At 40.3% G+C, this 25,412-nt stretch overlaps 1 protein-coding gene across 1 annotated transcript in view; it reads right to left on the bottom strand.

The window, feature by feature from the left end:
* The window catches only part of LRRC8B (leucine rich repeat containing 8 VRAC subunit B), a 30,307-nt gene extending 12,069 nt beyond the window's left edge, over window positions 1–18,238 (bottom strand). Inside the window, exons 1-2 of the mRNA XM_063136523.1 lie at window positions 18,149–18,238; window positions 4,192–4,238 (exon numbers count right to left, since the gene is read on the bottom strand). The gene's annotated coding sequence lies outside the window, so the exon portion shown is untranslated. The remainder of the gene's footprint in view (window positions 1–4,191; window positions 4,239–18,148) is intronic.
* Window positions 18,239–25,412: the final 7,174 nt, after the last annotated feature.

The raw sequence follows: 25,412 nt of genomic DNA on the forward strand, positions 1-25,412 counted from the left end.
GGGTAGGGCCAAAGACATAGGAAGTGGGCAAAAACTACCAGCATATTTCAGCTTAGAGCCCTTACTGCCAGTAACTAAGGCCTAGGACAGACAGACACACGTTTGGAGCGTTGATCGGTCTGCATAAGAGAGAATATGGAGAATAGCGGGGGGGGGGGGAATTGTACACATTGCCCAAAAGTCTATGGGTGGTGTCTCAGTGCCACAGTCTTGTTTGACCATGGACGACAAGAAGGATTATCAAATGCGTATAATGTCGATTATGAGCTTTTATGTTTTCATACTATATACTTTGAGATGAGGTGAGCTATAAATTTGAACAAATTAGATCTATAGTTTATCAGCTTCTTTTACCTATGTTAACAGGTCCAATAATGGGGTATTAAAGAACTATAGAAAAACAAGTTAAATTACTGTGTCATGCTCTAAAATGTTGTTTTAATACCTACTTTTGCAATGTGTTTTCAAACCAACCAACCACTGTAACAAATGCAAAACCATTCTATAAAGAAGAAATTTAATGCTTAGAATCCTGAATGAATTTGAGGTAAAATCTCTCTTTTGCAATAGCATTACATGGCCAGATGCCGGTAAAGTATCACACCATACCATAAACTAGCTGAAGGTGCTGCCGAGATGGTAAAGCAGTTATAGCATAAAGTTACATTCAGTTAGTGAAATAACCATAATGGGTACAATTAGAGGATATTCCAGTCTGTTGAAGTCCTTAAGGGAAATTATAGGAGCAATTATACTCCTGGAAATAGTTGTGTTCCTTAATAACATAAATCAAGTTCTTAATTTCCAAGACTTTCTGAACTTGAAACAGTTCAGCTGAGATACCTTGCTCATCCTCGAGTATTTTTAACCGCTTCACTATTTTAGAAAGCAGCCGTCACCTCAGCCAACCTCATTTGAAATGCTTTGGCATGCATTAGCTGATCTATGACTGAATCTACATTTCGTAAGGCTAGAACACCTTGGCCATATTTTTACACCAATTACCAAAATCAGCAGTATTACGTAAGAAAATCTGGTTTTGATGACACACATACAGTAAACTTTGATATTGACATGGGGTTTGCAACAGCAAAACATTAAAAGTAATCTGGCAAGTGAATTGTTTCAGCAACACAGTACAGAATTTTTTATTTATTTATTATTTTTATTTATTTCATTTCTATACCATCCAATAGCCAAAGCTTTCTGGGCAGTTCACAAAAAAATTCAGCCTAATATTCTGCTCAAAATCTTTAGGAAGTTTGCCATAAAAATCAAGTTTTTCAAAAATCAAGAGGGCTTTCTCCGCTGTGGCACCCCGGTTGTGGAATGAGCTCCCCAGAGAGAGGTCCGCCTGGCACCTACACTGTACTCCTTTCATCGCCAGCTGAAGACCTTTTTATTCACTCAGTATTTTAACACTTAATTTTAACTTAAATTTAAATTATACTGTTTTAACTCTGTATTTTAACCTTATATCAATTTTGCTGCGTGGTTTTATCCTGGTTGTGCTTTTTATATTGTATTTTGTATTTGTGTTTTTAACTTGTTGGTTGTTTTATGATGGTTTTAATTTTTGTGAACCGCCCAGAGAGCTTCGGCTATTGGGCGGTATAAAAATGTAATAAATAAATAAATAAATAAATAAGTTACTTGCTACAAACTTTAAAAAACGTTTAAATACAAATTAGTCACAGTAAACTATCTTCCTTATTTACATATTCATATCCCTTTTGTGGGGAATTCAACTCAACTATGGATAATTAGTCAGAAAGGATTTAGCATTTGTACACCTTCTAAATTTTAGTAGCTAAAACACCATTTCTTACTTTTTAAAATTAAAATAGTTTTGAAATGCATGGAGATGTTTTAATTACTCTGTATGACATTCAGAAAGGAGATATCCAGATAGACATGATATAAGTGAAACTGGGCCTGTTCAGACGACACTGAGGGCTCTGTGGTTAGCTTAACTGTGCCTTGTGGTTAGCACTAACCACAAGACGTATGGTCGCACACGACACCGTAAACCCTGTCTGGTTCCCAATTTCCGTAACGGCACACTAATCACAAACCTGTTAGACCTGAGTTCTCTGAATGCTCCACCCAGTATCCCATCAGCCCTTGCGCTACAGGGGTCAGAACTTTCGCTAGCCATTTTAGTGTAGTTTCTGAAGTCAGCAGCCATTATTGCTGTAATGTGGCCCTTGACGCTTGTGATTACCATGTCCTGTGGCTGTAATGCTGGTTGCCGTTCAGGAATATTGATCCCCACCCTCTTACCAACCAGTTACACCAAATTTATTTACACAGAAGGCTTGATGCGGTCAGCCATTTTGAGGAGGCGCCTCTGCCGTCCCAAGTTCGCCAGTATTTGAGGAGTGTCTGCCTGGTTTGTGGGGTAATTGCAGATCATTGAGGCTGCATTCTGGACAGGGTTGCATTGGAGACATGCCTTTGGGTAGTAAAAAAGGGCTGGATTCAGTACACGGCCCTTTAAACTGCATGTATCACTCGAAAACAGGGGCGATTATGCAAAATGGTGGCTGCCACAGCCGTATTACAACTGGAGCTATGAGGGGCATTGAGCAAGTCTGCAGGCTAGAGCAGCCTAGGCTATTCAGGCTGCTCTATACTGTTAGCTCTATTATTTCAGCCCCTTAATCATAGCTGCATTGCATAAGACACCTTAAGCCAAAGTTAGTGCTGCCCACCCTGCTGTAAAACATTCTGTAAGCCAGATTGTTGACCGGGGCTGGTTACAGGGAGCACACAACTCCCCTGTTAAAACAGCTCCACTGGCTTCCAGTCTGTTTCCGGGCACAATTCAAAGTGCTGGTTATGACCTATAAAGCTCGGGTCCAGGTTATTTGAAAGAACATATTCTCCCTTATGAGCCTGCCCGTGCTTTGAGATCTTCTGGAGAAGCCCTTTTTTCAGTCCCACCTTCTTCACAGGCACGCTTGGTGGGAACATGGGAGAGGGCCTTCTCGATGGCTGCTCCGGTGCTCTGGAACTCTCTTCCTCGGGAAGCTAGGCTGGCTCCCTCCTTGATGGGCTTTCGGAAGCAGGCTAAAACTTTTTTGTTCCAGCAGGCCTTTGGAGAATAATCTGGCCCTCCATCTATGTTAATGTCTTATAATTTTGTTGTTTATTTTAAACGTTTATGGTTTTGTTTCCCCCCCCCCCAATGTATATTTTAAACTTTGTAAGGTTGCCTTGAGGTCCAGCACTGGGCAAAAGGCGGGATGATAATGATAATGATAATGATAATGATAATGATAATAATAATAATAATAATAATAATAATAATAATAATAATGATGGGTTAATGAAGCCAGCCACAATGCGGTTACCATGTACACTTGGTTAAGGAAAACTCATTGTACACAACTATATAAATCCTGCTGCTTAACCAAAAACCCTTAACCAGCAGGGTTAACAATGTCATCTGTTGTCAATTAGCTTTGTTACTTCTATATGACATAGCTCCTCAGATGCCTAACCTGAAAATTAAGGTTAGGATGCAATTATCTCCTTAGCTAGCATCCACAGAAAAAAACTGGAACAAAGATTTATTTTTCTTTATTACAGTCACCTAAAGCTATACCATCTCTAATTTCTTCCTGTTTCTGCATTAGAAAAGTTTTATATATGCTTCTCAAATTCCTTCTCTGCTTCTGTTAGCCAAAACATTTACTCTTTTATTTTCTTTTTGAAAAGGAAGCTGTCTTGTCGCTCAGGTCTTCTTGACACTTGTTTAACCATGCTGGTATCTTCTTGTACATGTTCATATCATTTCTAATACGTCATCTACATTTTATCTGAGCCCCTATAATAATGGTTTTAAACAACCTCAGAATAATGTGTTATTTTAGTCTGTTTCCAAGGCAGTTCAGTAACATCTCTAGCCAGAACCTGGGCACTGTTCATCATTAAATCAAGGCTTGCCTTCCATCTTGTTAATTCCATGAGTAACACTTCTAAGTCATAGTAACTTATCCTATCTAGAAATAATCTCTCTCTCTTTGCGGACTACAACATGTACTATATGACATAGATTACTGTGTATGTATAAAATACAATTATTAGCTCTTGATCTTAACAAAGGTCAAAGAGAAAGAAACTTTATGTTCTGCTAAAATGGCAGAATTTTGTTGTTGTTGTTTTTAAACACAAACATGCTTTTACCTGTTAAAAGCCAGTCAGTTGTAATCTCTTCTGGACGGTGCCAGTTCCTGCGGAGAAATTACAGAACCTATTACTAAAGATTTTCAATACTAAGTTAGAGACAATATGCTTGCAATAACTATCTAATCTGAACTTTCTAATTATAATTAATAAGATTCCTCAAGTGTCAACTCTGACATTGCTGAAAAATAATTAAACCTAAGGCACCGCCTAGTGGCGTGCTTTATGCATAACACTTGTTTCCAGAGTGAAGGGATCGTCCCATTTTAGACATAACCCACTATTTCTTTACTTAACTACAAGAAAATTAAATTTTATATATTAGAAATATGGTGAAATTTCAAACATTATTGGAAAATTAAGAAGTCATTTTCTATTATATATTAAGTTAATAAAACACAACAGCCCTGGAGCCAAGATAAAGACAAATTATTATTCACAGAAATAAGCAACCCTAACTTATTTTCCTACCCTACCCATGGTGGTTGCATGCTGCATAATTACCATAATTATCCTAATTAAAAATGCCAGGCATCGTTTGCCAGCAGGGGTGAGTTACAAACCATTCTGCAACTCTAGAAGAAACCATGTATTCCAATCTTGTTTGTAAACCCAGTTGCCCCCTATCCTTACTAGGTTTAGATGACACAATAAACTGAGCCTGGATAGGGAAATTATGGTAATTACTTGGTGCACAACTGACACACATGGGGCAGGGGGGAAAAGCTATGGTGACTTATTTTTCTTCACCGACAATGCAACTCTGGTTGTTGGGTTCACATGACCCAACATAGGCAGCCATGGAAAGAAAATGAAAATGGGAGGAGGGGTGTTAATGTGCAAATTTCCCTTCCATTTACTTCCCAGATCTTAAATTTGTACAAATTTCACCTCCTTTTACTTCCCAGCCATTAACTTTGCATATATTTCTCTTCCATTTACTTCCTACCCCTAGAATTTGTGCAAATATTCCCAACAGTTTTTTAAAAAAAAACTTAAGAGGGTGGCAGAATGGGACAGAGTGAATGGATGTCAGCTCCAGCAGCACTTCCATGCATATTTATTTACAATATTTATATATCGCTCCCCATTAAAAATTTCAGAGAATTTTGAAAATAAAAACAATAAAACACTTAAAACAGATTTTAAAAGAAGCAAATACAGTGACTCATGGCTGAACATTAAGGAAAGTCTTCCTGGAATAAAGATGTTTTCAGGAGGTGACAAAAGGAGTACAAAGTTGGCGCCTGCCTGACCTTCAGAGGCAGGGAATTCCACAGGAGGGGAGCCACAACTCTGAAGGCTCTTCACATATGCCACAGTTACTCTGTTCCATGCAGCTGCTTTCTCAGAGTTGTTGTTGCTTTGTTGTTTTTAACTTTTATGGAACCACAGTAACTGCAGCCACAATTCATCTGAAAAGGATCCTTAAAAGGGAGAGGGGAGAATTAATATATCTGGAGTAGCTGGAAAGTTGAGGAAGTGTTGAAAGAGAGCAGGGTACTGAGAAGTGTCAGATCAACACTTAAAAATGAGAGGATCATAATGCCGCACAGGAGATATTGTTGCGTACTGGATCTCTCCTGTTACTATTATTTCTCCCCCATCCTTCACAGCCTATATGGAACTTTGTCGTGTCAATTTCCTTGTATGTTATCTATTCCACCTCACTTAAGAGCACACTTACAAAAGACTGATCAAAATCATTACGCCTGAATTTTTGTGGTATTGGGCAATGAAGACACCACAAAATAAGCCAACCCTAACCTCTGAAAGTGTGCTCTGACTTAAAATTAACCATTTCTTGTACTCACTTCTTCCTGGTGCACTGCTTAAGACAAATTAAGATCCTGAATATGTATTCTATTTTCTACATTTAACTACATTAGTAGATCAGAATTTTAAAAATTAGGTAACGCAAGACTGGCCAGCCTATCTATAATATAGAATCCAAGAAATAGCAAACATGATTTCAAGTGAAAGTTATCACATTCAAAACAGATGCTAAAGGATATAATTTCCCTCTAAATTAAACTGAACTACTCTAAATATTCTGTTATGAGGCACCCTCAAATTCTGCTAATTTGGCAAGATAGGGCCTGTATCTGGAAGGGGACCACAGTGTTTTGGTCTTGGAGAAAAGCAGATTCCATAGGATATTGAGGCCTTATACATCCCAAGTAGAGCTACAGACTTATTGCATAGTGGATGACCAGCCATTGTGCTGTTATTGCCTTAATTACTCGATATTAACACTAGCCACAGAAGTCCTTACTATGAAATATTTTACACTGTTTTCTAACCTTGTTTAAGTCAATGTCTTTTAAAGCTGCGAGACACTGAGAACACAATGTTGTATAAGCAGGCATGCATTACTCTTTTGTCACCATTGTTGTAAGACAGTCACCAAAATCCCCCTGGCTATCTTGCTCACCTGGACCTATGATAGCAAGGGATATGAGCCAATCAACTACCATCCTTTCCTCACATCAGGAAAGAAAGGGCAGCCCACTGTCTTCTTCCTTTTCTTAATATTTGCCACTTAAAAAATCCATTTTCCAACATCCATGAGCATCTCAGAAGACTTGTTTTATTTTGATTTACTAAATCCTGAGAGAAGAGGGATGAAAAAAGAAACCCAAATTCATAGATCACACCAAGATGGAGAGAAGGGAAGAAGACTCCTTCTATTCTTTCTGCTCAAAAGAGCAACCTCCTCTTTTCCTCTTCTCTATCTCCCCTTCTTTTTCAGAGATGGAGCTCAACAGCAGATAATAGAGATGTAAATCTTTGCACCATCTTCTGTTTTCTTTCTAAGTGGTCCATACTCGCAATTATTTGCTTTTCCTCCCTTTTTCTTAACATTCCACCTCATTCCAAACTCCAAAAGCCCTTGGTTTTGGGAAATTCCTGTTGTTCTTTTACACCTCTCCATCCACTTCTTTCCAAAAATCCTGCATTTTCTCTAACCCCCTCCTCCAAATAATCCCTCCAAAGAGACCATTTATTCTCCTTTGAAATTATTCGAAGCTGAACTTTCTCCTCCACAACTTTCTCCCCTCCCTCCATGATCAGAAATCAACAGACACAGAGACACACACCTTACTAGAAATTAAAACTCTTCTCTTCTGAGCACACACACACATTAGCTTAACTATTGACTTTAAATGCCTGATGAGTTTCAGTTACTGACACCCAAGGATGTGGACAAGGTGCTTGGCCAAGTCTGGTCAACCACTTGTGTGCTTGCCCCCTTGCCCCTCATGGCTCATTACATCAAATAAGGAGGGGATCGCCGGCTGGGTCCAGGAGGTTGTAAATGCCTCCCTGAGAGTGGTGCAGGCCTCTTTAAAAGAGGTGGTAATCAGACCACTCCTGAAGAAGCCTAACCTGGACCTGGAGGATGTTAACAATTACAGGCCGGTGGCTAATATCCCCTTCCTGGGCAAGGTGCTTGAGCGGGTGGTTGCGGGAGAACTCCAGGCACTCTTGAATGAAAAATTACCTAGATCCATTTCAATTGGGCTTCAGGCCTGGTTTTTGATCGGAAACTGCCTTGGCCGCCCTGTGGGACGGAGGAGTGCGCCCCTGTGGATTCTCTTGGACCTCTCAGCGGCTTTTGATACCATCGATCATGGTATTCTTCTAGATAGGTTGTCTGGGCTGTGAGTTGGAGGCAGTGTGTTGCAGTGTCCTGCTCCTACTTGGATGGCTGATTGCAGGTGGTGCTAGGGGATTATTTAGGCCATGGGGTTCCACAGGGCTCTATTTTATCCCATATGCTGTTTAACATTTACAAGAAACCACTGGGAGAGGTTATCCGGAGATGTGGGTTGAGGCGTCATCAATATGCAGATGACAGCCAGCTCTACCTCTCCTTTTCATCAAACCCAGGTGAGGCAGTAGATGTTCAGAATCAGTGCCTGAGCACGGTAATGGACTGGATGAGGGCCAATAAACTGACACTCAATCCAGACAAGATGGAGGTACTGTTAGCAGGTGGTTCGCTGTCTGGCTAGGTGATGTTCACCCTGTTCTGAATAGGGTTGCGCTCCCCCTAAAGGATTGGATTCATAGTTTGGGGGTACTCTTGGATCCAGAACTGTCACTTGAGGCACTGGTGAATTCAGTGGCAAAGAGCACTTTTTATCAGCTTAGGCTGATATACCAACTGCACCCTTATCTGGAAGGTGATAGCCTAGCTACAGTTATCTATGCTCTCATAACCTCTCATCTGGATTACTGCAATGTGTTATACATGGGGCTGCCTTTGAAAACAGTCCAGAAACCTCAACTGGTACAAAACAGGGCAGCACGTTTACTAACAGGGACTGGCCAATGAGACCCTATCATGCCAGTCTTCTTCCAGCTTCATTGGCTGCCAGTCCAGGTCCGGGCCCGATTCAAAGTGCTGGTATTAACATTTAAAGCCCTAAACAGCTTGGTGCCAGGCTATCTGAAGGAACGCCTCCTCCCATATGTACCTGCTCGGACCCCTCAGAGGTCCTTCTCCGTGAGCCCCTGCTAAAGAAAGTGAGGCAGGTAACTACCAGGAGGAGGGCCTTCTCTGCTGTGGCACCCCGGCTGTGGAATGAGCTCCCTAAGGAGGTTTGCCTGGCACCTACACTATATTCTTTCAGACGCCAGGTGAAGACCTTTTTATTCTCTCAGTAGTTTAACAGTCTATAAATTTAATTTTAACTTGGCTGTTTTAAATTTGTATTTCTGCACTGCTGCTGATTTTATCTTGGTTGTGCTTTTATATTGTATTTTATACTATTTTATACGTTGAATGGTTTTGATTTTTGTGAACCGCCCCGAGAGCTTCGACTATTGGGCAGTATAAAAATGCAATAAATAAATAAACTTCCCCAGGATCTGCTGAAGCTTGCTCTTCCCCTTTATCCTCTGATGAAGACTCTGGGGGAAGCATGAGAAGAGGCTACATAAGTATGGTTTAAACCTGATCACTAACAATTTTCTGCAAAAGGGTTAGTGACCTAACCACGGCTTACTGTGTTGTCTGAACAGGCCCAAAATTTAACACAATGGATTCTGACACATTAATTGAACTTAGGTTCCATTAAAATCAATGGAAAAAGTTAGTTGTGACTTATGCCCCATTTGTTTCAAACATAATAAAGTGCAACTAACTTATTCAGGATCCATCCCGTATTCAGCACAGGTGTTAGTCCTCATTTAAAAAATAGCACTTATTCTGAACAGAGAAGTCATAACATATTGAAGTCTCTTTCCCATCCCCTATCTATAAATACATTTATTTATTTATTTATTGCTTTTCTAACCATGACAAAGAAACATCTCCTTTCTTTGTACAGAATAAATAGTTCAAGCTGTCTGGGCAATTTCAAAGAAGCAGATGTTTACCAAACAGTACTGAAGACCAAAACTGACTCAGTTTTTCAGCTCATACAACAGTGGTTAAGTGCAAATACTGCCCTATGAAAAGAGAAGCTTCTAATAATAATAAATTCAAATGTCATTAGCTGGTCAAAATATACCATCCTAAAAAAAACCCTCACCCAAGTCAAACTAGATACACAGATGTAGAGTATTTGTGAAGTAAATTCTCAGCAGATTGAAATACATCAGAAAGTCTGGGCTGGATGCTGAGTGATTGTTATAATTTATTTAGTAGCATTCAACAGTTTACACTTTGGGTATCTGTTACATATATTTGCAGAACTCCTAAAAAAAACTTAACACAAAGTGATAAATGACATGTATGTCCTATTTTAGTTTTAGTTTGTTTTTTTGTAACTAAGACTGAAGCAGTAAGCTGTAAGAACCAAGAATCTTGTAAATTTCACAAGTAAAACCATATTGGTGGTTATTATTATTATTATTATTATTATTATTATTATTATTTATATAGCACCATCAATGTACATGGTGCTGTACAGATTATACACAGTAAATAGCAAGACCCTGCCGCATAGGCTTACAATCTAATAAAGTTGCAGTAAACAATAAGGAGGGAAAGAGAATGCAAACAGGCACAGGGAAGTGTAAACAGGCACCGGGTAGGGTGAAGCTAACAGTATAGAGTCAGAACAAACTCAATATTTAAAAGCTATAGGGAAAAGAAAAGTTTTTAGCTGAGAGAGCAATCCTTTGGTCCCTGGGCGAGTACCTCAGGGACCATAGGATGGCTCAGAAAACCCCTTCCAAGTACTCAAACCTCAGAAAGGGGAGTCAAAGATCTGCCCCCCCCAACCCCATCCTTCACTGCAAACAGAGAAAACTGCACCAGCTGCTTCTCTGAAGTTGGAAAATTGACTTGGGAGAGCAGGGAAAGGGGGCATTCCACTGGGAAAGAAGGGAAGGAGACCAGAGAGGCCAGGATAAAATTTATCCTGAGTCTCCTCCAACCTCATTCCAAAGCACCCTCGCTAAACCGGTTGAAAAGCCATCTAGGGAGAAAAATCAAAGATTGGAGGACAGGGAGGCAAAGATTGCCTCAACCACCTTCCCACCCTGCTGGCTTTAGCCTGTCATGACATAGGACTCTGAAACCTCTGAGTTTGGGGGCTTCCGAACAGCAAGGGCATAGGATTGTGCCTTTAACAAACTATATCACCGATTGTTTATTTTTTAAAAAAAGCCATCATGTTGGATCCAGAGTTGTCTTTCCAGTCAAGGGTCCTTCTAGAGAAAGAGGCAATTTGATTTTTGTTCCTCCTGTGCCCTCCCCCACAGGTCCCCCCAACTCTCCCAAGCTGAGGGGAGGAATAAGAAAAAGTCGCCTCTCCCCTCCAGCGTGAGCATCCTGTGAACAGAATTCCGTTGTAAGAACTCTGGATCTATCCTGCTTTGATTGTAGCAAACGAACTGCAGTGAAGTCAGCAAATATTCAAACCCTAGCCAGCATGGTCTATGGTCAGAAATTCTGGGAGTTGTAGACCAAAATATCTGGAAAGAACCAGGCTGGGGAAGCTTGATTTAAACATTCAAATACATATTAGGATTATATATGTTTCTTAATCATAAAAAAATCTGAACATTGAAAGCTAATGTTGCAAATTCCCTTTGCTATAACACCATTAAGATGTGTTCACAGTCACTACCATAATCCTCTGGCATAGAGTAGCATCCATCCCAGCACTTTTTTTTGGCACAAGACAAAATCAAACATAATTTCCTATGCCAATAGTCAATGGGGCTAGAATTAAAGAAACATATGAGGTGTGAACACTAGCATAAATCTTGGGCCAACTAAATGCTTGAAATGTCTTGTGCCCAAAGCAAGCGATGAACAGGATGCTATATCACAGAGGATACACTCCTGGAGGTGAGGGTGTATGATTTGGGATGGCTGAAAACTCAGTTTTGGGGGATATCCCCAGTTTCTTATTCATTTTTACATACATTCCTTGTTCCTGGCAAAGAGGTTCCATGCTGAGAATCATCTTGTTAAGGGTCTCTTCCTGTTTGGTTGGACAATGCATCTATTTTTCACTATCTTTATTGGACTACAAGGAGCTATCCAAGGTAATGAAATCCTGCTCTCATTCTGCTGCAAAATCATACACAAATACAACTTCCAATACTATGTATATCAGAGGGCAGAGCTCCTGTTCTTCTACATAAGTATTAATGAAATGTCTCCTATTGAATGGGCAGGCTATCCCCTACACTATTACTAAATTTGTTCAATAGATCATGATCTGCAATGTTAGTTAAAATCAATTTCAACTCAGCACTTACCTGTGGAAAACTGTGCCCTGCATGTACACTCTTGTGCCTTTGCATAATGTCTTCAGATCCCGGCACAAACAAGAGAATCTCCCCCCACCCTCTGCCACCTCTGCATATCAGAGAACTTGAAAGAGTGGAGGGAGCTGATATAGACGACAAATAGAGGTTTGACTAGTAAGCCAAGCCAGCATTTGGGTGTGGGTGTGTGATTCACATGTACCCTTACTAAGATGCATGAGAGGAACTACAAAACATGGGTGGGAGGGGGCTGTTGCACCATGCCCTGCTTGTTCACCCCTGGACGGTGGCTGGACTATATGGACCCTTGGTCTGATCCAGCATGGCACTTCTTATGTTCTTAACATTCAACATAGTTCTGCATGATTCGTTAGTGTTTGCACTTTTTGCAGTTCATTGCCCTATGACTTCATAGTTTACAATCCCTCCTCCTGCCAAACATGTGTATTTATATACTTGTAACTCAGTACAACACTTACTGCATTTGATGAAGCGGACTACAGACCACAAAAGCTCATGCCATAACAAACTTGATAATGTTTAAGGTTCACAAAACCCTTTGTTCTTTTTTCTGCAACAGATTAACAATTTTGTGGACCGCCCAGAGAGCTTCGGCTATTGTGCGGTATAAAAATGTAATAAATAAATAAATAAATAAATATAAACAAACAAACAAACATGGCTACTCCCGTGAACATTTTATTAAACATCCCTTGAGTGGAAGTTAAACATTATAGAGTGCTCTATATTACAACTTTCATAAAACAATTTACAGAAGCATTTATCCAATAGATTGGAGACTACTGTAACAAGTTATTGTTCTCAATAAATCCCTCAGCCTAAAGTTATTTTATGCACCCACAGTGTTATGCACCCCAGAGACTACCTTTTGAAACACAGGCATATTGTAACAGTCCAAATGCTAAAGTTATTATTTTGTGTTAGCAAGCACAACGGTGAAAATAACCCAGCTTGAAGCTTTTAGAATTCGTCAGGCACATTCTTAGAGTTTCACTGAATTAGGGTCAAGGTCACCGTAACTAATATTTAAAAAAGACACTTAATGCTTACTCTGCACCATGAATATCAGTTTCTCTCTGCCTCTTAATTCAACTGTCACTCTTTCTATCAACACACCCTTTGGACAAAGACTAAAAAACATGTTTTTTTAATTTAGACTTTGCTCAGTCATCAATAGTAATTTTAAACTTCAAAATAAATTATGAAATACATATTCTGGATCCTTTTGCGTGTGTACACAACACAAAAGTGTCAATCTGGGACCTTCTATGCCAACCAAATAAATGCTTAGTATTTCAAGCAACAATAATTGGACTGGCATAATGTCACAAAAGCTCAAGAAACAGTGTTCACTAGCACTCAAAAAAAAAAAAGAAAAAGGAAATTACTATTGCTCTTGGAGATAAGGAAATTTAAAAGGAACATAAAACAGCTCTTGAAGAAGGAGGTATTCCCTCCGAAACACGTAGAGCTTAATAAATTTTCTTTTTGTCCTGGGCACCAGAGTTTGCCTCCTCCTTTGTCATTGGCTTACGGTGCCTTTCCCTCTACATTTGTGATACATGCAGACCAGAAAAACTGCACTGCCATGACAGAAGGAATGTCATCAGCAGACAGCATGACTGTACATAACTTTTCTAATGAATAAAACAGGGATATGCTGCGAAGAGAAGTGTTCAGTTGCCTATGCAAAGCAGCCTTCCTCAACCTAGTGCCCTCCAGATGCATTGGACTACAACTCCCAGCATTCCCAACTATTGGCTATGCTGGCTTGGGCTGATTTCAAAACATCTGGAGTTCCCCATAGTTGGCGAAGTCTGCCCTATTATTATTATTATTATTATTATTATTTATATAGCACCATCAATGTACATGGTGCTGTACAGATGTTGTAATGCCCTAAAGGCAATGCAACATTGCCTTAAAGGCATTACAAACTTAAAACATTGACTATGATTTACATAACTGCCATGTTTTAACATAATCAGGAACATACCATATTTACAAAGCATTAAATTCCACTTAACTTGTCCAGCATCCTAGAAGAAAATACATAATCTTCAGAATTAACATGCTATTTTTCTTTTTAACTTTTAATAGCTTGTTTTAGTAAGTTTGATCCAACAAGATGTCAGATGTTTTGCTCACTTCAGAACATTTAGCAACTGAGCAGAAGAGACAGGGGCTTTCCTGCAGCAATAACACATGTCTGAAATGCTCTCCTGATGTACAACACATTATTTTATTGCTATCAGTTATAACGGGTAACATCTTTCAGCCTTGCTACTATTGTTTTAGTGTTGGCTGTATTATGCTTTATTTTGTTTTTAGAAACAATTAGTTGTATTTTTATTATTATATTGTATGGTTTCATGGTCATGACATGCTCCTCTAGATAGAAAAGCAGGATGGTGATATTAATTATTCTTCAATGTTTTACACTTATTAACCACACAGCAGAAACATTGCATCTACCTTTGGCAGAGACTTAAAAATCTCAGATACAAATACAGGGGGAAAAGGACCCATGCTTAACAAACTCAACAGTTCACCTGTCAGTCTCATGAATTCCCTCTCAATATATAGGACATTCAGACATGGGTGGATGTCCTCCCATATTTACCTACCTGGATTTTAAAGACTGTAGCCTAATTTTTGTAGCCTAATTCTGGATTTTAAAGCCCTCCTGTTGTCCCCACCAAATTAGGCATTGGGCGGCGGGGGGGGAGGGGGGGCTAAAAAAGAAAGTTTTTTTTCAATGGTAGGACTTCGTTAAATGCTTTTCCCAGAGACTTGTCTGGCACTAGTGTTATAGTCTTTCTAGCACCAGGTGAAGACTTTTTTATTCTCCCAAACGTATTACAAATTGTTTTTGTAATTTTAGTTCTCTATTTGGCTGCAATTTTTAATTTGGTTTTATGATGTTACAACAGTTTTATTATTTGCTGCTTGTTTTATCTTGGTTGTATTCTATGCTGTTTTTAATTTTTGTTTTAATGTACTGTACACCACCCAGAGAATTTGGTTACTGGGCAAGTTAAATATAATCTTATTTAACATGGCCCAGGACTTCTACTTAAGTATAGGATGATATAGACAGTTTTACTTCTTTTTATCTTCTTCTAGACTATCAAAACAGACACTGGGCTTTGGTTGTGAATGCATATCAAACATAATAAAATGCATAAGATCCAGTTGTTTTAAAAAGCAGATATATTTACCTTGCAATTGATTCAGATAGGAAAAACATTCATTGAGATGGCATTTGGGTTTTTACTGTGTTAGAGCAACTCTAATCACCCAGCAGCTCTAACTTTGGAAGCTGATCTTTCCAAATTAGCAATTAATGCCACATTATCTCAACCCACTGGCTATTCTTTTAAACATTATACTACATAAACAAGCAGCGTGTTGACTTGTGAATTTTACAAATAAAATGTGTTTGTCCGATTTAGAAAACTAGATCCGTTTCACACCAAAAAGGTGGAAACAGTTTTATTCTACAACTGATATATATATATATATATATATATATATATATATATATATATTCTGGTATTTCATCATCAAGGCTGGGAATAAAACTGCAGTCTTTCATTTATTCTGGTATTTCATCATCAAGGCTGGGAATAAAACTGCACAGTCTTTCATTTATTCTATCACCTGAGTGTAAAAAGACATGGCTAGAGGAATCTTGGCGTGTATGTGTCGAGAATGAGTGGCAGGGCTAATACCACTTTGTATGTTTTGCCATCTCAAGAGGCCTCTTTTAATTCCACATGTGCACTTCACCCTGCCCCTCTAACATTGACACCAATGGAAGAGAAATTAACCACACCAGCTTCAGGACTAGTGTAGTTCTTGGCCCTTTTGGTGGGCCTGCTGGATGACCCAGGTGGCTTCAGATCTTGTGGATCCAACAGTGCCCTAACATCTTGCTTTGGACCCTTCTGTCAGTGGCAACACCACCAACAGTACATATACATCCGCATAACTTTCCAAGACATACTTGGGAGGTGCAAGTGCTGCCCTGCTAGCAGAGTGGCACTTCCACAAAATTCTACAGCATGCGTGAAGCCAGCTGATGAGCTGTGGGATTGCAGTTCAATACTGCAATATTATATTTCTTTACTAAAAAAAATAAGTCTAGTCCCAGTTGAGTGTGTTAGTATTGTAGCCTAATTCTGTTTTAATTTCTTGAGCTTTTGATTAATGACATAACTTTTCGTTACTTCTGCTGGCTTCGGGGTTGATTTGGTTTGTAGGCATTATTTTCATCGGCCTACAAATCAACAAAATGTGAACAAATGGTTTATTTGTAAGCTGCCTTAAGTACATTTTTAGGTGGGGAAAAATATTTTAAATAAATAAAACACATCGCAAACCCACCCCCAAGTTTCTCAACTCAGCCTGTTTTCCAGCTGTCAAAAGGCATTTACACATTAGATATGGATTCAGTTCCTTTTGAATATGAGGTCAAACTCAGATTTGGCCTTGAATTCACGTTCCTCTGAAGTTCATGCATGTTTAGTTTAGGAAATTATTTATAATGCATCCTGGATTCATTAGAGAAGGATCAAAACAAGTACTCAAAGTTTTGGGTTTCATTTGGAAATAAGCATAATCCAAGATGAATTTCATTTGAATAGTTTGTGGCTTTTAAAAAAATACCCACGTGTTAAGAGTCAGAATTTACAGAAAGGTCTGTCTCTGGGATTGCATCTCAACTATATAAACAACCATTTAAACCTTACATGACATGCCTTCTATTGTGTGTCAGTAACTAACCACTGACCTGCTACTTTTCTTTTATCCCTACCACTTCAACACAGCAAGAAGCATAAACAAGTATGGCTTTATACCTTGAAACCAGGTATGGTGGTGTGGGACTAGCCAGTGCACATAATGTGCTTACTGGCATGCAGACTCTTGAAACACAATCAACAGTATGCTTCAGCCCAAAGATTTCAAGAGCCAGTTATGCATCGGAGTGCATACACCACTATCTTACAAAGTTACAAGCACAGGTACAGCCTGAAGGCATATTTTTACAACAGGAAACGCACAGTAAACTATCCTTCCAATTATCTCTTATAATTCCAGGAAAGCTGAAAAGTATCTTAGTCAACCCCATACAGGTAACCAAACACAATGGAGCAACAAAGAACACAACTGGCTCAAAGAATGTTGCTGGCAATTGCAGAGTCCTCAGCCACAGTAAAGCAGCTGGAGAAGTAGGAGATGATCTGAAAAGTTCCTAACCCATTAAAAATAAATGTTTAAGGAAATTGAGGTTTGACCTGGCGGGCAATAGGGCTTTATTTGTAAAATAAAGTGAAGACAGAGACAGTTCAATATTCTAAAGTGTGGTGAAATGGTTTCAACAAATGTTCCCTACATTCAGGACGACTTGTTTTGGGACAGAGAAAAATACTTCCACACTTAGGCAGCAAATATTTACCATTGAACTCCATGGTGTTAACTTCTGAGTAGGTATATACTGGACTGCATCATTATAATATCTTTCTTCACTCTAAGACCGATGGCAGTCATGCTGACCTAGATAACCACAGATCCTTCCCTGTGATTTCAGATGAGCGGCAGTTGGTAAAGATCACTCAGGACTGAAGCAGAAACAACAGTCTTATGAAACCAGAAAAACTAAAATTCTTATTACACCACAAGCTTTTTGTAATCTAGAGTCCACTTCTATCAGAATTGAAGTGGGCTCTAGTGTACGGTTATGCCATAGATACACTAGCCTTAAAGTACCACAACATTGGTGTGTGTGTGTGGGGGGGTTGTTGTTGCTCTTGCTGCACAGCTCCCCGCCCCCACTCGGGGGGGGGAGCACTCTGCACATGCCCAGAGGCACTCTTTTAGTCTTAATTTTCAGATGCCAGGAATGAGCGCTGACACAGAAAACAGGTTGGAGAGTGTTGTTAAGAGTGAACAAGAAACAGATAATCAGGGCTGCGGGTCAAGGAGGCTGGAGCGAACTGGTAAGCATTTTACTTGTCTCCATGCTTCCTTGCACCCACATATGGGAAAGGTCACCAAGACCCATGAGGGGAGCCCTTTACTAACCGTTTCCTGAGGAAACGGCCGGGAACACAGTCCCCACCGCCACCTCCCAGGTGAGCCTTAGCCGCTGCTCTCTCTCCCGCCATCTCTATCGTCGACTGTCAACCCCGCTTACCTGGTCCAACTACCTGCCCCGTAACCCAGCCAGCCAGACTGCCTGCCGGTGATCACGCTCGGCCGCCGGGTCCTCCACAGCACACCTCCGCGGCGGCGGAAAGGAAAGAAAGCCGCTCGAAGAGGGAAAATAAATAAAAAGGGGGCGGCTCATACACCGGCTTCAACCAGTGCTTCTCTGGCTGAGGCTCCGCCCGGCTCCTTTGGCTCGTCACTGGCAGAGTCTGCCAATGGGGGCCGAGCTGGCAGAACCGCTGACTGGGCGAGGAAGGCAGCAGCGTGAGGAGGAACGAAGGGAGGGGAAAGAATAAAAGGGGCGGTAAGGGGGGTGGGGTGGAAATGAAGTGAGTGGGAAACAAAAGAAGCTTTCGAGTCCCCCTTCCACCCAGAATGCAGACGCCGTTCGGCCCGCCTCATTTTTTTTTTACCTCCGAAAATAAATGTGGAGGATGGGCGTGCACGGAATGTCCTTAGACGACCCCACCAAACACCTCACAGCTCCATTTGAGGCATATTTTCCTCAGAAGTAAGCCCCATTGGGCTCAATAGGGTTTGCTCCCAAGTAAGTGTGCGTGGAAATGGCAGCCTCCGGAACACGCACCGCTCAGATTCGCTGAGGGCAGCATAAAGAGTTGGAGATGCCTTTCTTGTTATCTCACCGCTTCCCTCTCACACCACACAGGCCCTGGGTTTATTAATCCGGAAGAACGACCACTCCCCGGTTCCTCGTAATTGCCACACACTTCGGGTGCATTAGATTAGTGAGAAACACCCGCTTGCTATTCTTGATTGTAGGCGCCAAAGAGGTGGTTAAATGATGTTAATGCTATATACACTGATCTTGAGTATGCACTCCAGACTTTAACTGGAGCTAAGCTGTAAACATAATTCCTGTTCTGAAGGCCAACTCTTTAACCCTACTATTCCCCTCAGACTTAGCTAGCGCAGCTAATGGTGAGGGATAATGGGAGTTGTAGGCCCAAACATCTTGAGGGCCACATGTTGCCCACCCCGAATTATAGGAATAAAGATGAGAGTGCAGCTGAGTCAGTGCAGAATGAATTTGCCTCACCATTACATCTAGACAAGTCATGTTGGATCATAAGAAACGTTCCAAAATAGGCTGAGTTTGACACACTGAGCTCCATCCGACGAGCGTTTTATTGCACACTCGTTACTGGGCACTCACGGAGTTTGCTCAGGTCCCTCACATGATGTAGTCTGCCTCCTGCGCACGGAGAACACTGGCAGAGAAACAACGGTAGGGAGCTCTTGATTTCAATGAGCTCTATCATGGGACACACACACACATGCTTGCTACCATCGCTTCTCCGCCTGTTCCTCAGTTACTTCCTCTTTCAAAAGAAGAAGTACACAACAAGCATGAGGTCCATTGAGTCCGCTGTTTTAATGGCGCTGGTTCTCCTGCACACAGCAAGAAAGAGCAGCAATTCCATGTTTAAAAATACATCGGACTTAATGTGGGGTGTTTTTTTTTTTGTTGCGAAAGGAAGGCCAGAAGGGGTGCGGGAGGAAGACAATGTCATGTGAGGGACCTGAGCAAACTTGTCCAGTAACGAGTGTGCAATAAAACACTTGTCGGATGGATGGCCTATTATAGGGTGGCCATATGAAAAGGAAGACAGGGCTCCTGTACCTTTAACAGTTGCATAGAAAAGGGAATTTCAGCAGGTGTCATTTGTATATATGGAGAACCTGGTGAAATTCCCTCTTCATCACAACAGTTAAAGGTGCAGTTAAATCTAGAGTTAACAATTTAAAAGAGGGCAGGGCACCTGCAGCTTTAACTGTTGTGATGAAGAGGGAATTTCACCAGGTTCTCCATATATACAAATGACACCTGCTGAAATTCCCTTTTCTATGCAACTGTTAAAGATACAGGAGCCCTGTCGTCCTTTTCATATGGTCAGCCTAGCCGATTAGCCCCCACCCATTGATTAGCATGTTGTCCGAACTCAGCCGGGCAATGCCTTTATTAGGCCCAACCCAAATGACACAATAATCTTTCAAGTTCTTCAGCTCTTTTAAATATACTTTTTAAGCAATGGGGAGGGAAAATGAACCCAATGTGAGCTGTGAGATACTCTGGGACAATTAAGAAGGTAGGCAGTTGGTGCCCTAGCTTCCACTGCACTATCCCTAGCCGCTATGGAGATAAATATTTTTTTAAAGGGGCAAAGGGCAGTAAAGCCTTGCAGATGTCAAAGTAGGGCACTGGTATCTCTGGGCACCAAACTGGGAAACTCCACTATAATTTATTTATTTATTTATCTAAGATTTTTAACCAGCCTTTCAGTGTGCAGTGCTCTTACAAGGCAGTTTACACTACTACAAAAACATGGACATACTCTAGGTTTCCTGGTACAAAAGAATACACGTTGACTGCAATGACATATAAAGCTAAGGCAAAATTTATTTTAACAAGGATTTGTTGACTGACCCAGAGTCAGTCTTGCAGATGAGCAAAGTAATCTCAGCTTGTTCAGCCTGTTCCTGGTATGTTTTCTTTCTATACTATTCAGCTATTATCCAGCTGGTATGACAAATACCCAAGCAGAAGTGAAGGGCTTTGCATATTTACATGTGGTTCGGACTTTTATTTTTATTGTGGGGCGTTTGTGGGGGAGGTCTTTGTGTGGGGAGGTTAGTGGATGTTTGTGTATTTATGGAGCAGTATTGTGGTGTGTATGTTGGGGTTTTTTTTTATTTTAATGTGTGGCATGTTTGGCCTGTGTTTTTGTGGGGGTAGGTTTCTGGAGTATGTGTGTGTGTGGGGGGGAGAGGTTTGTGAGAGGTTGTTGTTTTTCTTTCTGGGATGTGTGCATGTGGCATTTTTGTGAGGGGATGCCTGCATGCTTGTGCAGATTTGTTTGTGGGGTGTGGAACATTTCAGGGTTTTGGAGGGATGAAATGTGTGGATGTAGAGGGTGTTTGTTCTGTGTACTTTATGGGAACAAATATGTGGTTTGGCATTTTGTGTTTTCTTTCTTTCTTTTCCCCACAAAGTAGACAATGACTGGATGCTCCATAAAACAATGAACACAGGATAACTATCCCAGAGAAAAGGGCTTGCACGGAAGCAACCTTTGGCTGCAATTTTATACTCACTTACTTGGGAGTAAGTCCCATTGTATTTAGTAGGTCTTACACATGTATAGACATGTGTTGTTAGCCTCCTTTGTCCTATATATAATAAACGGGACACTAATGTACTCCACCCAACTCCATCATGTTTGGGGGAATTGCAGGTTGCATTTTACAAATGAAGCTGTAGATACACTATTGAGATTTAATGACCTCATTTGCTTAATTTACCTGTGGGCATTGAGCGACTCCCTTGTGGGTAAATTAACCCATGGTGGGCTGTCCTGTTGTACAAGCCAGTTCAATGAGTTGGATCCAAGATCTGCCTTTCACGAGAGGGCTCTGCTCACAGAAGGTCCCTTTGCCTTGCCTGAATATTGGGGATCCCCCATATACCACAGCTCACCTCATTCAGCAGGGTCTTTGCGTTGCATTTTTAGCAGGGCTGGAAGGGTTGCTGCGGGGAAGCAGGGGATAAAGAATTCCACTTCCACCAGTGCAGTTGATCTAGTTTAAATCTGAATCAAACCCAATGGTTGGAATGTGAATATTTGGGGAGAGGTATTTCTTTTATATAGCTGCATGGTGATCATTTTCTGGAAACCCGTGAACTTCAGACACAGGAAACTGCCTCAAAATTGTATCTGTTAGTTGAGCCCCAAAATAGGAAACAGGTATTTAGGCTGTAGTGGTAAGCACCTGTACACAGGAGCAATTCCAATGAGACTTACTTCTGAGTGAATATGCATAAACTCAGGTGGTAAAGGAAACAGAGCTACTTAGATGTTGTGAACCACTGACAGATTCTATTATATTCAGTGGTATATAAATGTTACAAATAAATAAAAATAAATCCAATTGACTGTATACTCTGTGATACTGTAAGAAGAATTGATCAATATAAATTTACACCTGAAAAACTACATGAAATCATAATATACATTTGCAAATATGAGATATATCATTAAACCAATATCAAATAGACATTCATGCATTAACATTCAAGCTATATATTTATTGAAAATGTAGTTCAAGAGGACTTAATTCAGCATACATCATTTTCATGTACTATTTACTGTAGTAATTAATTTGCCTCAATTGAATCACAGTAAACAGATATATGGCTTCAGTTTTACTGAGTTAGGTACATCCAGACTAGGCTTTTATAGTGCCATTGCCCTGCCTCATTCACAGAATTTTACAGAGGGCCCAACGTCATCTTCCACTCATAACCCCCCTGCTTCTTCCGTCTTTTTCCTTACCACAGAAAATCTACTAAGGACAAAAAGATGAAGTTGTTGCGCAATGCCATCTCATTAGTAGCTCTAAGAGCCCTCCATCTGTTGTTTTCAAGCAATGTTATAGTATCACGGGAGCCTCTGATATGAAGATGAAATTGATGACGTAGTTTTCATATCATTTTTATTATGGTCCATTCTTTTCTAGCTGTTTTCCATGTGCTCTAAATCATCACCATATGAGGCAACTGGATGAGTGCTGAGGTTCCTGCCCGGATCCTTTGCCACATGATCCTGCTTCTTTTCTTCCTAACATGGTTACTCCTATGAATAGAGAGAGAAAAGGACAGGTTGAAGTTTCCACTAAGCTAGGAAGCCTTTTTTTAAAATTTATTTCCCCACATCTTTCCTTATAAAAGATAGGAAAGTGTTCTGAGCTCTCATTCTAGTAAGAACTCAGCAGGATGGGCTTCTCTTTCTCCTGTGTCTATCTTTTCTCAGGAGAGAGCTGGGAGAGGGTGGCTAAGCTCACATCCTGCTGTTGACTGTCCTTGCAGGATGCTGTCTTCTGCCTCCAGTTCCTGTTTCTCTCATTACAAGAGAAAACAGATGGTGAGGGGGCTACAGCTTTCAGGCAGAGTGGCACAAAAAGCAGCATTACAGCTTTCCCTGGCATGAACCGGCTATATCTCCATTGGAACCTCTCCTATTATCTGTGCTAAGAATCTCTTTCTCGGCTGGAGAAGATGCCTGTTTGCCATTGCTAGCAGGCAAGGTTGAAAACAATCGGTAGTCAACTGTTTATGTGTGTTAAGTGGGCAATAGTGTGATCTAAAAGTAACTTTTCTTACCTGCTTTAGTAGTCTCACCAAGTGTTTATGAAATCCAGAGATACCTAACTAGAACAATTTCTCTTTTCAAAATCAGACCCTTAAGACACAAGCCTATCCTATGTAAGTTTAGACCAAAAAAAGAAGAAAAAAGGCCTACAATTCCCAGCACTGTTGGCTGGGACATGCTGGCAGTTGTAGGACATTTTTTTCTGTCTAAACATGAATGGGACTGTGCCTTTAATTGGATTATGAATAGTATAACAAAACAAACACACATGTGCGCACACGCACACACCATATCTATATAACTAAATAAAACAACTAGAAATTTGTTTTCTTTTCATCATTGTAATAAATATTAAAAAATCAAGCCAGCATTTGTCAATAAGAAACAAGGCCTCTTACATCTGAACTTGCATCTTGCAAATACATAAAACCACACTCCAGCTTCTCCGTTAATTATTCCTAAGTAAATGTGGGATGGGACTTAGGTTTAAAATGAAGCATTGGGCCATATTTTGACAAGTACCATTAAAAAATAAAGTTTATCAAATGCAGGATCTTGGGTAGGTAATACATGATTACATCCAATGTCTGGCTGGTATTTTAATAATGTATTAGTTTTATATGTTTTTAATCAGTTTTATGTATTTTACAATATTTTTGTATTTGATGTTGTTCCCCGCCTCGATCCAGAGGGAGAGGCGGGTAAGAAATTCATTTATTATTATTATTATTATTATTATTATTATTATTATTATTATTTTATTGTTATTACTTAGAACAGACCTATGAAAAAGAATGAGACCTAAGTTATACTAACATTGGATGCAACTTATTGAATGCTATCCACATGGTCCAGAGTGTGCTTTAATTTACATTGGTGTGCATATCACACATGTAAAAACTAAAAAAATACATGAGGGATCTTTTGGTGTTAAACTCTGCTTAGGAAAATATTATACCCCAAGATGAGAAAGTCAGAGACTACAACATGTTCCTTGAAAGCAATTCGTGTTTTATTAAAGAAGAATTTAAACGAATTAAAATCACACATCAGGGGAATTAGAACTATACATACATCTAAGGAATTAGAATAATAATTTCTAATAAAGGGTGGGCAATGAAAGTGTGGCAGGGAGAAAGAAGTTTCAGCTTGGAATTTAATCTTATATCAATTTTGCTATGTGGTTTTATCCTGGTTGTGCTTTTGATACTGTATTTTGTATTTGTGTTTTCAACCTGTTGGTAGTTTTATTATGGTATTAATTTTTGTGAATCCCCAGAGAGCTTCGGCTATTGGGCGGTATAAAAATGTAATAAATAAATAAATAAATAAATTGAATGGGGGATAAACAGAATTTTGAGAGAGTTTTGAAGGAGGGGTAGAGCAAATGCAGGGGTTTGGGAAGAAAGTGGATGGATAGGCATAAAAGAAAGAGGAGCTCCCAAAGCCAAGAGCTTTTGGAGTTTGGAATGGGATGGAATATTAGGAAAAGGGAGGAAAAGAATATGGACCCCTTAGAAGGAAAACAGAAGATAATGCAAAGATTTACCTCTCTATATCTGAGGATCTGTGAAGTGCTGTGAAGTGCTGATGAGTTCCTTTCTTGAAAAAGAAGGGGAGACAGAGAGGAGGAAAGCGACGGTGCTCTTCTGAGCAGAAAGGATGGAAGCTCCCTGGAAACTCTGGCCCAGCAAATGGTGATGGTGTGAAGGAAGGAGGAGCAGTAGATGCCACTACCTATTTGGTCATTGGCTCTCTGCCTGGTAAGCAAGGATGGTAGTGAGGATGAAGAAGAGGCAGTGGAGGAGTAGCTGGTGACAATGGTGGTGAGTAAGAAGGGAGAGGGGCCCACTCTAGGTATCTTGCCCAAGGATCCTTCAAAACCTGGAGGTGGTATTGGTTATTGTACTAGTGGTTGTTAAGGTGGGTCAAAAGACCCCCCCACCAAAAGACCCCCTTTCTGTGGGAAAAGTGTAAACCAAGCACTCAAGCCTCTGCAATCAAACCCCTCCCTTCCCCCTTTCCATTTTTTAAGAGTCATCGGAAATGCAGTTGGCAGTTGCTCAAGGCTGCCCTGTACTT

Source organism: Elgaria multicarinata, chromosome 1 (genome assembly GCF_023053635.1).
Source record: "Elgaria multicarinata webbii isolate HBS135686 ecotype San Diego chromosome 1, rElgMul1.1.pri, whole genome shotgun sequence".
NCBI lineage: Eukaryota > Metazoa > Chordata > Lepidosauria > Squamata > Anguidae > Elgaria > Elgaria multicarinata.